This window comes from Procambarus clarkii, chromosome 45 (assembly GCF_040958095.1).
Source record: "Procambarus clarkii isolate CNS0578487 chromosome 45, FALCON_Pclarkii_2.0, whole genome shotgun sequence".
NCBI classification, from domain to species: domain Eukaryota; kingdom Metazoa; phylum Arthropoda; class Malacostraca; order Decapoda; family Cambaridae; genus Procambarus; species Procambarus clarkii.
Window position 1 is genome coordinate 30,332,997 of NC_091194.1, and position 18,752 is coordinate 30,351,748.

Here is an 18,752-nt window from a genome sequence, read left to right on the forward strand (position 1 = left end):
ACCACACAACTGTGCAACACTACCACACATCCCCACCACTCTACATCACAACCCCACCACCCGACCACACAAACCACCACACTACCACACACCCTCACACTAACAACACACCCCCACTACACTACCACCACACCCCACAACACTACCACACACCCCATCACACTACCACACATCCCCACCACACTACCACACACCCCCATCAAAATACTTCACACCCACACTACTACTACACACCCCATCTCACTACCCCACACTCCCACCAGCACTACTACACACCCCACCTCACTACCATCACACCCACCACAACCACACACCACCACTACACTTCCACAAACCAACAACACTACACACACCCCATCACACTACCACACAGTACAGCTAACCCCACCACACTACTACACAAACCCCACTACACTACCACACCCCTACCACACTACCACAATATCCCACCACACTACCACACACCCCACCACACTACCACACACCCCTATCACACTACCACACACCCCACCACATACCACACACCCCACCACACTACCACACACCCCCATAAACACTACCACACACCCCACCACACTACCAAACAACCCCACCACACTATCACACTTCCCGAACCACACTACCACACACCCCACCACACAACCTGCACCACACTACCACACAACCCCACCACACAACCACACACCCCCACCACACAACCACACAATCCGCATCAATACCACACACCCCACCACACATCATACCACACTACCAAACACCACACCACAGTACCACACACCCCACCAAACTACCACACACACCACCATGCACCCCACATCACTACCACACACCTCACCATCATACTACCTCACCCCCACAACACTATCACACACCCCACCACACTACCACACACCCCACCACACTAACACACACACCCCATCACACTAACACACAACCCACCATACTACCACACCACACTACTACAACACCCCACAACACTACCAAACAACCCTACCACACTACTACACACCCACTACACTACTGCACACGCCACCCACACTGCCACACACCTCGCAACAATACTAAAGAACCCACCAAACTACCACACACCACCACCACAAAACCACACACCACCACATTACCACACAACCCCACCACACTACCACACAACCCCACCACACTACCACACACATCACCCCAATACAACATATCCCACACAATACTACACAACCCCACAACACTACCCACACACACCACCACACTACAACACACCCCCACCACAATACAACACAACCCACCACACTTACCACACACCCCCATCACACTACCACACACCCCCAACACACTACCACACAACCCCTTCACACTACCACACACCCCCACCACACTACCACACACCCCACCACAATACGACAATCCCTCCACACTACCACTCACCCCCACAACTGTACCACACAACCCCACCACTTAACCTCACAACCCCACAGTACTACCGCACATCCCCCACCACTCTACCGCACAACCCCACAACTCTACCACACAACCCACTACACTACCACACAACCCCACAACATTACCACACACTTCACCACACTACCACACACTCCACCACACTATAACACGTCCCCACCACACTGCCACACAACCCCACCACTCCACCACACTACCACACAGCTCCACTACACTACCACACAACCCCATAATACTACCCAAACCTCACTACACTTCCACACACTCCTCCACAATACTACACAACCCCACCACACTAGCACACACCCCCCTAACACAAGTCACCACACAATCACACACCCCTCCACACTACCACACAACCCTACTACACTTCCACACACCTCACCAAAAAACCACACATCCCACAACATACCACAAACCCCACCACACTACCACACAACCCAACCACACTACCACACACACCCTCCCACACTACCACCCGCCCCGCCACACTTCCACACACCCCACAAAACTACCACACCCCCCCCCCCCATCACTCCCAAAACCCAAAACCACACCACACTACAACACACACCACCACACTACTACACATCCCACAAGAATACTACACAACCACACCACATTACCACACACTCCACCACACTACCACACACCCCACCACAATACTACACAGCCCCACCACAATACCACACACCACCCTACTCGACCACACAACCCCACCACTCTTCCACACAACCCCACAATAGTACCACACAACCCCAACACACTACCACACACCCCACCACACTACCACACACCCCACCACTCTACAACACAACCCCACAACTCAACCCTACAACCGTCAACACTACCACACATCCACACCAATCTACATCACAACCCCACCACACTACCACACAAACCCACCCCACTAACACACTACCACACCCTTCCCCACATTACTACACACTCCACCACACTACCACACGTCTCCAACACAATGTCACACAACCCAAACACACTACCACACACCCCCCTCCAAACTACTACACACCCCACCACACTACAACAAACCCCCAATAAAATACTACACACTCCACCACACTACAACAAACCCCACCAAATTACAACACACTCCACCACACTACCACACACCCCACCAAACTACAACACACTCCACCACACTACCACACACCCCCACCACACTTCCTCACACTCCACCAAAACTACCACACACCCCACGACACTACAACACACCCCACCCACTACACCACACCCACCACACTACAACACAACCCCACCATACTACCACACTTCCCGACCACACTACCACACACCCCACCTCATTACCACACAACCCCCACCAAACTACCACTCAAAACCACACCACACTACAACACACTCCACCACACTATTACACACTCCACAACACTACCACACACTCCACCACAATACTACACAACCTCACCACACTACCACAGACTCCACCACAATACTACACAACCCCACACACGACCACACACCCCACCACACTACCACACCACACTACTACACACCCTGCCACACTACCACACACCCCACTACACTACTACACACGCCACCACACTACCACACACCTCGCAACAATACTAAAGAACCCACCAAACTACCACACACCACCACCACACTACCACACACCCCCACCACATTACCACACACCCCAACCACAGTACCACACACATCACCACACTACAACATATCCCACCACAATACTACACAACCCCACCACAATACTACACAACCCCACCACACTACCACACACACCACCTCACTACAACACACCCCACCACAATACAACACAACCCACCACACTACCACACACTCCCATCACACTACCACACACCCCCAACACACTCCCCCACAACCCCTTCACACTACCACACACCCCCACCACACGACCACACACCCCAACACAAAACTACAACCCCTCCACACTACCACACACCCCCACAACTCTACCTCACAACCCCACCACTTAACCTCACAACCCCACAGTACAACCACACAACCCCCACCACTCTACCACACAACCCCACAACACTACCACACAACCCCACCACACTACCACACACTCAACCAAACTACCACACACTCCACCACACTATAACACGTCCCCACCACACTGCCACACAACCCCACCACACACGTCACCACACTACCACACACCTCGCAACAATACTAAAGAACCCACCAAACTACCACACACCACCACCACACTTCCACACACCCCCACCACACTACCACACGCCCCCACCACAATACCACACAACCCAACCACACTTCCACATACCCCTCCACACTACCACACACATCACCACACTACCAAACAACCCCACCACACTACCGCACACCCCACCACACTACCACACAACCCCTCCACACTTCCACATACCCCACCACACTACCACGCACATCACCACACTAGAACACATCCCACCACAATACTACACAACCCCATCACACAACCATACACCCCACCACAATACCACGCACCCCCACCTCACTACCACACACCCCCACCACACAACCACATAATCCGACAACAATACCACTCACCCCACCACACTACCACACATCATACGACACTACCAAACACCACACCACAGTACCACACACCCCACCAAACTACCACACATCCCACCACACTACCACACACCCCACCACACTACTACACACACCCCATCACACTAACACACAACCCACCACACTACCACACCACACTACTACACACCCCACCACACTACCAAACAACCCTACCACACTACTACACACCCCACTACACTACTGCACACGCCACCACACTGCCACACACCTCGCAACAATACTAAAGAACCCACCAAACTACCACACACCACCACCACAAAACCACACACCACCACATTACCACACAACCCACCACACTACCACACAACCCCACCACACTACCACACACATCACCACACTACAACATATCCCACCACAATACTACACAACCCCACAACACTACCACACACACCACCACACTACAACACACCCCACCACAATACAACACAACCCACCACACTACCACACACCCCCATCACACTACCACACACCCCCAACACACTACCACACAACCCCTTCACACTACCACACACCCCCAGCACACTACCACACACCCCACCACAATACGACAACCCCTCCACACTACCACTCACCCCCACAACTGTACCACACAACCCCACCACTTAATCTCACAACCCCACAGTACTACCACACATCCCCCACCACTCTACCGCACAACCCCACAACTCTACCACACAACCCACTACACTACCACACAACCACACCACATTACCACACACTTCACCACACTACTACACACTCCACCACACTGCCACACAACCCCACCACACACTCCACCACACTACCACACAGCTCCACCACACTACCACACAGCTCCACCACACTACCACACAACCCCATAATACTACCACAAACCTCACCACACGTCCACACACTCCTCCACAATACTACACAACCCCACCACACTACCACACACCCCCATAATACTACCACACATCCCACCACACTAGCACACACCCCCCCTAACACAATCACCACACAATCACACACCCCTCCACACTACCACACAACCCTACTACACTTCCACACACCTCACCAAAAAACCACACATCCCACAACATAACACAAACCCCACCACACTACCACACAACCCAACCACACTACCACACACACCCTCCCACACTACCACCCCGCCCCGCCACATTTCCACACCCCCCACAAAACTACCACACCCCCCCCCCATCACTCTTCCACCCAAAACCACACCACACTACAACACACACCACCACACTACTACACATCCCACCAGAATACGACACAACCACACCACATTACCACACACTCCACCACACTACCACACACCCCACCACAATACTACACAGCCCCACCACACTACCACACACCACTCCCACTCTACCACACAACCCCACCACTCTTCCACACAACCCCACAATAGTACCACACAACCCCAACACACTACCACACACCCCACCACACTACCACACACCCCACCACTCTACAACACAACCCCACAACTCAACCCTACAACCGTCAACACTACCACACATCCACACCAATCTACATCACAACCCCACCACACTACCACACAAACCCACCCCACTACCACACTACCACACACTTCCCCACATTACTACACACTCCACCACACTACCACACGTCTCCAACACAATGTCACACAACCCAACCACACTACCACACACCCCCCTCCAAACTACTACACACCCCCACCACACTACAACAAACCCCAATAAAAATACTACACACTCCACCACACTACCACACACCCCACCACACTTCCACACACTCCACCAAACTACCACACACCCCACGACACTACAACACACCCCAACCACACTACAACATATCCCACCACAATACTACACAACCCCACCACAATACCACACACACCACCACACTACAACACACCCCACCACAATACAACACAACCCACCACACTACCACACACTCCATCACACTACCACACACCCCCAACACATTACCACACAACCCCTTAACACTACCACTCACCCCCACCACACTACCACACACCCCACCACAATACTACAACCCCTCCACACTACCACACCCCCCCACAACTCTACCACAAAACCCCACCACTTAACCTCACAACCCCACAGTACAACCACACAACCCCCACCACTCTACCACACAACCCCACAACTCTACCACACAACCCACTACACTACCACACAACCCCACCACACTACCACACACTCAACCACACTACCACACACTCCACCACACTATAACACGTCCCCACCACACTGCCACACAACCCCACCACACACGCCACCACACTGCCTCTCACATCACCACACTACCAAACAACCCCACCACACTACCACACACCCCCACCACACTACCACACAACCCCTCCACACTTCCACATACCCCACCACACTACCACACACATCACCACACTACAACACATCCCACCACAATACTACACAACCCCATCACACAACCACTCACCCCACCACACTACCACACACCCCACCTCACTACCACACACCCCCACCTCACTACCACACACCCCCACCACACAACCACATAATCCGACAACAATACCACTCACCCCACCACACTACCATACATCATACCACACTACCAAACACCACACCACAGTACCACACACCCCACCTAACTACCACACACCCCACCACACTACCACACACTCCCCATCACACTACCACACACTCCACCACACTACCACACACTCCACCACACTATAACACGTCCCCACCACACTGCCACACAACCCCACCACACACTCCACCACACTACCACACAGCTCCACCACACTACCACACGACCCCATAATACTACCACACATTCCACCACACTACCACACACCCCCCTAACACTACCACACACCCCACCACACAATCACACACTCCACGCTATCACACAACCCTACTACACTACCACACACCTAACCAAAAAAACACACATCCCACCACATACCACAAACCCCACAACACTACCACACAACCCAACCACACTACCACACACACCCTGCCACACTACCCCCCCCCCACCACATTACCACACATCCCACAAAACTACCACACACCCCCATCACACTACCACCCAAACTACACCACACTACAACACACACCACCACACTACTACACATCCCACCAGAATACTACACAACCACACCACATTACCACACACTCCACCACACTACCACACACCCCACCACAATACTACACAGCCCCACCACCCTACCACACAACCCCACAATAGTACCACACAACCCCAACACACTACCACACACCCCACCACACTACCACACACCCCACCACTCTACAACACAACCCCACAACTCAACCCTACAACCGTCAAGACTACCATACATCCACACCAATCTACATCACAACCCCACCACACTACCACACAAACCCAGCTCACTACCACACTACCACACAACTCACCCACACTACCACACACTTCCCCACATTACTACACACTCCACCACACTACCACACGTCTCCAACACAATGTCACACAACCCAACCACACTACCACACACCCCCCTCCACACTACTACACACCCCCACCACACTACTACAAACCCACATCAAAATACTACACACTCCACCACACTACTACAAACCCCACCAAACTACAACACACTCCACCACACTACCACACACCCCACCACACTACCACACACTTCACCAAACTACCACACACCCCACGACACTACAACACACCCCACCACAATACACCACACCCCACCAACACTACCACAAAACCCTACCATACTACCACACTTCCCGACCACACTAGCACACACCCCACCTCATTACCACACAACCCCACCAAACTACCACTCAAAACCACACCACACTACAACACACTCCACCACACTATTACACACTCCACAACACTACCACACACTCCACCACAATACTACACAACCCCACCACACTACCACACACTCCACCACAATACTACACAACCCCACCACACTACCATTCACCCCACCACAATACTACACAACCCCACCACACTACCACACACTCCACCACACTACAACACACTCCACCACAATACTACACAGCCCCACCACACTACCACACACCCCCACCACTCTCCCACACAACCACACTGCTCTACCACACAACCCCACCATACTACCACACAACCCCAACACACTACCACACACCCCACACCACTCTGCAACACAACCACACAAATCTACCACACAACTGTCAACAATACCACACATCCCCACCACTCTACATCACAACCCTACTACACTACCACACAAACCCACCACACTACCACACACCTCCACACTACAACACACCCCCACTACACTACCACACACCAAACAACACTATCACACACCCCATCACACTACCACACCCCCCTACCACACTACCACACCCCCCCATCAAAACACTTCACACCCCACCACACTACTACACACCCCATCTCACTACCACACACTCCACCACACTACTACACACCCCACGACAGTACCAAACAACCCTTCCACACTACCACACACCCCACTACACTACTACACACGCCACAACACTACCACACACCTCGCAACAATACTAAAGAACCCACCAAACTACCACACACCACCACCACACTACCACACCCCCCCACCACATTACTACACAACCCCACCACACTACCACACAACCCTACCACACTACCACATACATCACCACACTACAACATATCCCACCACAATACTACACAACCCCACCACACTACCACACACACCACCACACTACAACACACCCCACCACAATACAACACAACCCACCACACTACCACACACCCCCATCACACTACCACACACCCCCAACACACTACCACACAACCCCTTCACACTACCACACACCCCCACCACACTACCACACATCCCACCACAATACTACAACCCCTCCACACTACCACACACCCCCACAACTGTACCACACAACCCCACCACTTAACCTCACAACCCCACAGTACTACCACACAACCCCCACTACTCTACCACACAACCCCACAATTCTACCACACAACCCACTACACTACCACACAACCCCACCACACTACCACACAATCTGGAATCATAACGAATGCCGTGTTTCCCCAGGAGTACACAATAATAAGGAAAGAGAGGGAAGGTAGGGGAGGAGGAGGAGTGGCCCTACTCATGAGAAAGGAATGGAATTTTAAGGAGATGGCTATCCCGGGCTGTGAGGGTTTCAGAGACTACATAGCAGGCACCATGACAATGGGAGGACCAAGGATAGTAATAGCAGTAATATATAATCCTCCACCAAATGACAGAAGACCCAGTCAAGAGTACGAAAGTAACAACATGGCAGTTAACACTATAATTGAGAGGGCAGCCTCTTCTGCCTGTAGAAATAGATCCCACCTGCTCATCATGGGGGACTTCAATCACGGCAGGATTGATTGGGAGAACAAGGAACCGCATGGAGGCGAGGATACGCGGAGAGCCAAACTACTGGAGGTGGCGACTAGAAACTTCTTAACCCAGCATGTCAGTGAACCCACAAGGATGAGAGGAAATGACGAACCAGCGAGATTCGACCTGGTTTTCACCCTGAACGACTCTGACATAAGATAAATCAGTTTTGAGGACCCAGTAGGAATGAGCGACCACAGTGTATTGGTGTTTGAGTACCTGATTGAAGAAGGGTATTGAACTCGAGGAGGGATACCGAAACCAAAAGGTTAGCATACCGAAAGGGAAACTATGAGGAGATAAGAAAATGCCTAGCAGATATAGCATGGGAAACAGAGCTCAGGGAAAAGACGGCCCAAGATATGATGGAATACATCACGCAAAAATACAAGGACGCAGCAAACAAGTTTGTCCCAGTCCAAAAGGAAAACAGTGAAATGAAGATGAGAAACCCATGGTTTAATCAGAGATGTAGGCTAGCTAAGCAGCAAAGTAAAAGAGCATGGAGAAACTATAGGAATAACAGGACACTGGAGAGCAGAGAAAGATACCAGAATGCCAGGAATGAATATGTTAGGATGAGAAGAGAGGCAGAAAGACAATACAAAAATGACATCGCAAGCAAGGCAAAGACTGAGCCTAAATTGCTGCATAGCCACATCAGGAGAAAAACAACAGTAAAGGAACAGGTTATGAAATTTAGGATAGGGGCAGAAGGATTCACTACAAACGACAAGGAAGTGTGTGAGGAACTGAATAAGAAATTCCAAGAGGTCTTCACCTTAGAGCAAGGAGAAATCCCAGAGATAAGAGAGGGAATAGCTAACCAGGAACCACTGGAAGAGTTTGAGATTACCAGCGGGAAAGTAAGGAAGTGTTTACTAGAATTGGATGTGACAAAGGCTATAGGCACAGATGGAATCTCCCCTTGGATACTAAAGGAAGGAGCAGAAGAACTGTGCCTCCCGCTCTTCATGGTGTATAACAAATCACTGGCAACAGGGGAACTGCCAGAAATTTGGAAAGCAGCTAACGTAGTCCCGATATACAAGAAAGGGGATAGACAGGAGGCACTGAATTACAGACCAGTGTCCCTAACCTGCATACCATGCAAGATGATGGAGAAGATTGTGCGAAGAAAGCTAGTGGAGCACCTGGAGCGAAAGAACTTTGTAACACAGCATCAACATGGATTCAGGGATGGCAGGTCCTGCCTCACAGGGTTACTTGAATTCTACGACCAGGCAACAAAAATAAGGCAAGAAAGAGAAGGGTGGGCAGACTGCATATTTTTGGATTGTCAGAAAGCCTTTGACACTGTGCCACACAAGAGGCTAGTGAAAAAACTGGAGATGCAGGCTGGAGTGAAAGGGAAGGTACTCCGTTGGATACAGGAGTATCTAAGTAACAGGAGACAACGAGTCACTGTGAGGGGTGAGGTCTCAGATTGGCGAGACGTTACGAGTGGAGTACCGCAGGGGTCAGTCCTTGGACCTATACTGTTTCTGATATATGTAAATGATCTTCCAGAGGGTATAGAATCGTTTCTCTCAATGTTTGCCGATGATGCAAAAATTATGAGGAGGATTGAAACTGAGGACGATAGTAGGAGGCTACAAGATGACCTAGACAGACTGAGTGAATGGTCCAACAAATGGCTGTTGAAGTTCAACCCGAGTAAATGCAAAGTAATGAAACTAGGTGGTGGAAATAGAAGGCCAAACACAGGATACAGAAGAGGAGATGAAGTACTTAATGAAACGAACAGAGAGAAAGATCTAGGAGTTGATATCACACCAAACCTGTCTCCTGAAGCCCACATAAAAAGAATAACGTCTGCGGCATATGCGAGGCTGGCTAACATCAGAACAGCGTTCAGGAACCTATGTAAGGAATCATTCAGAATCTTATACACCACATATGTAAGACCAATCCTGGAGTATGCGGCCTCAGCATGGAGCCCGTACGTTGTCAAGCAAAAGACGAAGCTGGAAAAAGTCCAAAGGTATGCCACTAGACTAGTCCCAGAACTAAGAGGCATGAGTTACGAGGAAAGGCTGTGGGAAATGCACCTTACGACGCTGGAAGACAGAAGAGTAAGGGGAGTCATGATCACAACCTACAAAATCCTCAGAGGAATCGACCTGGTAAACAAGGATAAACTATTCAACACTGGTGGGACGCGAACAAGGGGACACAGGTGGAAACTGGGTACCCACATGAGCCACAGAGACGTTAGAAGGAACTTTTTCAGTGTCAGAGTAGTTAACGGATGGAATGCACTAGGCAGTGATGTGGTGGAGGCTGACTCCATACACACTTTAAAATGTAGATATGATGGAGCCCAGTAGGCTCAGGAATCTGTACACCAGTTGATTGACAGTTGAGAGGCGGGACCAAAGAGCCAAAGCTCAACCCCCGGAAGCACAAATAGGTGAGTACACACTCCACCACACTACCACACACTCCACCACACTATAACACGTCTCCACCACACTGCCACACAACTCCACCACACACTCCACCACACTACCACACAGCTCCACCACACTACCACACAACCCCATAATACTACCACACACCTCACCACACTTCCACACACTCCTCCACAATACTACATAACCCCACCACACTACCACACAACCCCATAATACTACCACACATCCCACCACACTACCACACAACCCCCTAACACTACCACACACCCCACCACACAATCACACACTCCTCCACACTACCACACACCCCACAAAACTACCACACACCCCCATCACACTACCACCCAAACTACACCACACTACAACACACACCACCACACTACTACACATCCCACCAGAATACTACACAACCACACCACATTCCCACACACTCCACCACACTACCACACACCCCATCACAATACTACACAGACCCACCGCACTGCCACACACCACCACCACTCTACCACACAACCCCACCACCCCTACCACACAACCCCAGAATAGTACCACAAAATCCCAACACACTACCACACACCCCACCACACTACCACACACCCCACCACTCTACAACACAACCCCACAACTCAACCCTACAACCGTCAACACTACCACACATCCACACCAATCTACATCACAAACCCCACCACAATACCACACAAACCCACCCCACTAATACACTACTCACCCACACTACCACACACTTCCCCACATTACTACACACTCCACCACACTACCACACGTCTCCAACACAATGTCACACAACCCAACCACACTACCACACACCCCCCCTCCACACTACTATACACCCCCACCACACTTCTACAAACCCCCATCAAAATACTACACACTCCACCACACTACTACAAACCCCACCAAACTACATCACACTCCACCACACTACCACACACCCCACCACACTACCACACACTCCACCACAATACACCACACCCCACCACACTACAACACAAACCTACCATACCACCGCACTTCCCGACCACACTACCACACACCCCACCTCATTACCACACAACCCCACCAAACTACCACTCAAAACCACACAACACTACAACACACTCCACTACACTATTACACACTCCACAACACTACCACACACTCCACCACAATACTACACAACCCCACCACACTACCACACACTCCACCACATTACTACACAACCCCACCACACTACCACACACCCCACCACAATACTACAGAACCCCACCACACAACCACACACTCCACCACACTACCACACACTCCACCACAATACTACACATCCCCACAACACCACCACACACCCCCACCACTCTCCCACACAACCCCACCGCTCTACCACACAACCCCACCATACTACCACACAACCCCAACACACTACCACACACCCCACACCACTCTGCAACACAACCACACAATTCTACCACACAACTGTCAACACTACCACACATCCCCACCACTCTACATCACAACCCCATTACACTACCACACAAACTCACCACACTACCACACACCTCCACACTACAACACACCCCCACTACACTAACACACACCCCACAACACTACCACACACCCCATCACACTACCACACACCCCCCATAACACTACCACACCCCCCCATCAAAACACTTCACACCCCACCACACTACTACACACCCCATCTCACTACCACACACCCCACCACACTACTACACACCCCATCTCACTACCTCACACCCCACCTCACTACCACACACCCCCATAACACTACCACACACCAAACCACATTACCAAACAACCCCACCACACTATCACACTTCCCGACCAAACTACCACACACCCCACAACACTACCACACAACCTCACCACACTACCACACAACCCCACCACACTACCACACACCCCACCACACAACCACACAAACCGACCACAATACACATACCACACCACACTACCACACATCATATCACACTACCAAACACCACACCACAGTACCGCACACTCCACCAAACTACCACACACCCCACCATACATCCCACCTCACTACCATACACCTCACTACCACACACCTCACCACAATACTACTCACTCCACATCAATATCACACACCCCACCACACTACCACACACCCCAACACACTACCACACACACCCCATCACACTACCACACAACCCACCCCACTATCTAACATCCCCACCACACTATCACACACCCCACTACTACACACGCCACCACATTACCAGACACCTCGCAACAATACTAAAGAACCCACCAAACTACCACAAACCACCACCACACTACCACAAACCCCCACCACACTACCACACCCCCCATCACACTACCACGCAACCCCACCACACTTCCACATACCCCACCACACTACCACACACCCCCACCACACAACCACACAATCCGACAACAATACCACTCACCCCACCACACTACCACACATCATACCACACTACCAAGCACCACACCACAGTACCACACACCCCACCAAACTACCACACACCCCACCACACTACCACACAGCTCCACCACACTACCACACAACCCCATAATACTACCACACACCTCACCACACTTCCACACACTCCTCCACAATACTACATAACCCCACCACACTACCACACAACCCCATAATACTACCACACATCCCACCACACTACCACACAACCCCCTAACACTACCACACACCCCACCACACAATCACACACTCCTCCACACTACCACACACCCCACAAAACTACCACACACCCCCATCACACTACCACCCAAACTACACCACACTACAACACACACCACCACACTACTACACATCCCACCAGAATACTACACAACCACACCACATTCCCACACACTCCACCACACTACCACACACCCCATCACAATACTACACAGACCCACCGCACTGCCACACACCACCACCACTCTACCACACAACCCCACCACCCCTACCACACAACCCCAGAATAGTACCACAAAATCCCAACACACTACCACACACCCCACCACACTACCACACACCCCACCACTCTACAACACAACCCCACAACTCAACCCTACAACCGTCAACACTACCACACATCCACACCAATCTACATCACAAACCCCACCACAATACCACACAAACCCACCCCACTAATACACTACTCACCCACACTACCACACACTTCCCCACATTACTACACACTCCACCACACTACCACACGTCTCCAACACAATGTCACACAACCCAACCACACTACCACACACACCCCCCCTCCACACTACTACACACCCCCACCACACTTCTACAAACCCCCATCAAAATACTACACACTCCACCACACTACTACAAACCCCACCAAACTACATCACACTCCACCACACTACCACACACCCCACCACACTACCACACACTCCACCACAATACACCACACCCCACCACACTACAACACAAACCTACCATACCACCGCACTTCCCGACCACACTACCACACACCCCACCTCATTACCACACAACCCCACCAAACTACCACTCAAAACCACACAACACTACAACACACTCCACTACACTATTACACACTCCACAACACTACCACACACTCCACCACAATACTACACAACCCCACCACACTACCACACACTCCACCACATTACTACACAACCCCACCACACTACCACACACCCCACCACAATACTACACAACCCCACCACACAACCACACACTCCACCACACTACCACACACTCCACCACAATACTACACATCCCCACAACACCACCACACACCCCCACCACTCTCCCACACAACCCCACCGCTCTACCACACAACCCCACCATACTACCACACAACCCCAACACACTACCACACACCCCACACCACTCTGCAACACAACCACACAATTCTACCACACAACTGTCAACACTACCACACATCCCCACCACTCTACATCACAACCCCATTACACTACCACACAAACTCACCACACTACCACACACCTCCACACTACAACACACCCCCACTACACTAACACACACCCCACAACACTACCACACACCCCATCACACTACCACACACCCCCCATAACACTACCACACCCCCCCATCAAAACACTTCACACCCCACCACACTACTACACACCCCATCTCACTACCACACACCCCACCACACTACTACACACCCCATCTCACTACCTCACACCCCACCTCACTACCACACACCCCCATAACACTACCACACACCAAACCACATTACCAAACAACCCCACCACACTATCACACTTCCCGACCAAACTACCACACACCCCACAACACTACCACACAACCTCACCACACTACCACACAACCCCACCACACTACCACACACCCCACCACACAACCACACAAACCGACCACAATACACATACCACACCACACTACCACACATCATATCACACTACCAAACACCACACCACAGTACCGCACACTCCACCAAACTACCACACACCCCACCATACATCCCACCTCACTACCATACACCTCACTACCACACACCTCACCACAATACTACTCACTCCACATCAATATCACACACCCCACCACACTACCACACACCCCAACACACTACCACACACACCCCATCACACTACCACACAACCCACCCCACTATCTAACATCCCCACCACACTATCACACACCCCACTACTACACACGCCACCACATTACCAGACACCTCGCAACAATACTAAAGAACCCACCAAACTACCACAAACCACCACCACACTACCACAAACCCCCACCACACTACCACACCCCCCATCACACTACCACGCAACCCCACCACACTTCCACATACCCCACCACACTACCACACACCCCCACCACACAACCACACAATCCGACAACAATACCACTCACCCCACCACACTACCACACATCATACCACACTACCAAGCACCACACCACAGTACCACACACCCCACCAAACTACCACACACCCCACTACACTACCACACACCCCACCACACTACCACACACACCCCATCACACTAACACACAACCCACAACACTACCACACCACACTACTACACACCCCACCACACTACCAAACAACCCCACCACACTACCACACACCCCACTACACTACTACACACGCCACCACACTACCACACACCTCGCAACAATACTAAAGAACCCACCAAACTACCACACACCACCACCACACTACCACACACCCCCACCACACTACAACATATCCCACCACAATACTACACAACCCCACCACACTACCACACACACCACCACACTACAACACACCCCACCACAATACAACACAACCCACCACACTACCACACACCCCATCACACTACCACACACCCCCAACACACTACCACACAACCACTTAAAACTACCACTCACCCCCACTACACTACCACACACCCCACCACAATACTACAACCCCTCCACACTACCACACACCCCCACAACTCTACCACACAACCCCACCACTTAACCTCACAACCCAACAGTACAACCACACAACCCCCACCACTCTACCACTCAACCCCACAACTCTACCACACAACCCACTACACTACCACACAACCCCACCACACTACCACACACTCAACCACACTACCACACACTCCACCACACTATAACACGTCCCCACCACACTGCCACACAACCCCACCACACACCCCACCACACTACCACACACATCACCACACTAACAAACAACCCCACCACACTACCACACACCCCCACCACACTACCACACAACCCCTCCACACTTCCACATACCCCACCACACTACCACACATATCACCACACTACAACACATCCCACCACAATACTACACAACCCCATCACACAACCATACACCCCATCACACTACCACACACGTCCACCTCACTACCACACACCCCCACCACACAACCACATAATCCGACAACAATATCACTCACCCCACCAAACTACCACACATCATACCACACTACCAAACACCACACCACAGTACCACCCACCCCATCAAACTACCACACACCACACCACACTACCACACACCCCACCTTACTACCACACACACCCCATCACACTAACACACAACCAACCACACTACCACACCACACTACTACACACCCCACGACACTACCAAACAACCCCACCACACTACCACACACCCCACTACACTTCTACACACGCCACAACACTACCACACACCTCGCAACAATACTAAAGAACCCACCAAACTACCACACACCACCACCACACTACCACACCCCCCCACCACATTACCACACAACCATAAGACACTACCACACAACCCCACTACACTACCACATACATCACCACACTACAACATATCCCACCACAATACTACACAACCCCACCACACTACCACACACACCACCACACTACATCACGCCCCACTACAATACAACACAACCCACCACACTACCACACACCCCCATCACACTTCCACACACCCCCAACACACTACCACACAACCCCTTCACACTACCACACCCCCCCCACCACACTACCACACACCCCACCACAATACTACAACCCCTCCAAACTACCACAAACCTCCACAACAGTACCACACAACCCCACCACTTAACCTCACAACCCCACAGTACTACCACACAACCCCCACCACTCTACCACACAACCCCACAACTCTACCACACAACCCACTACACTACCACACAACCCCACCACACTACCACACACTCCACCACACTATCCACACTCCACCACACTATAACACGTCCCAACCACACTGCCACACAAGCCCACCACACACTCCACCACACTACCACACAGCTCC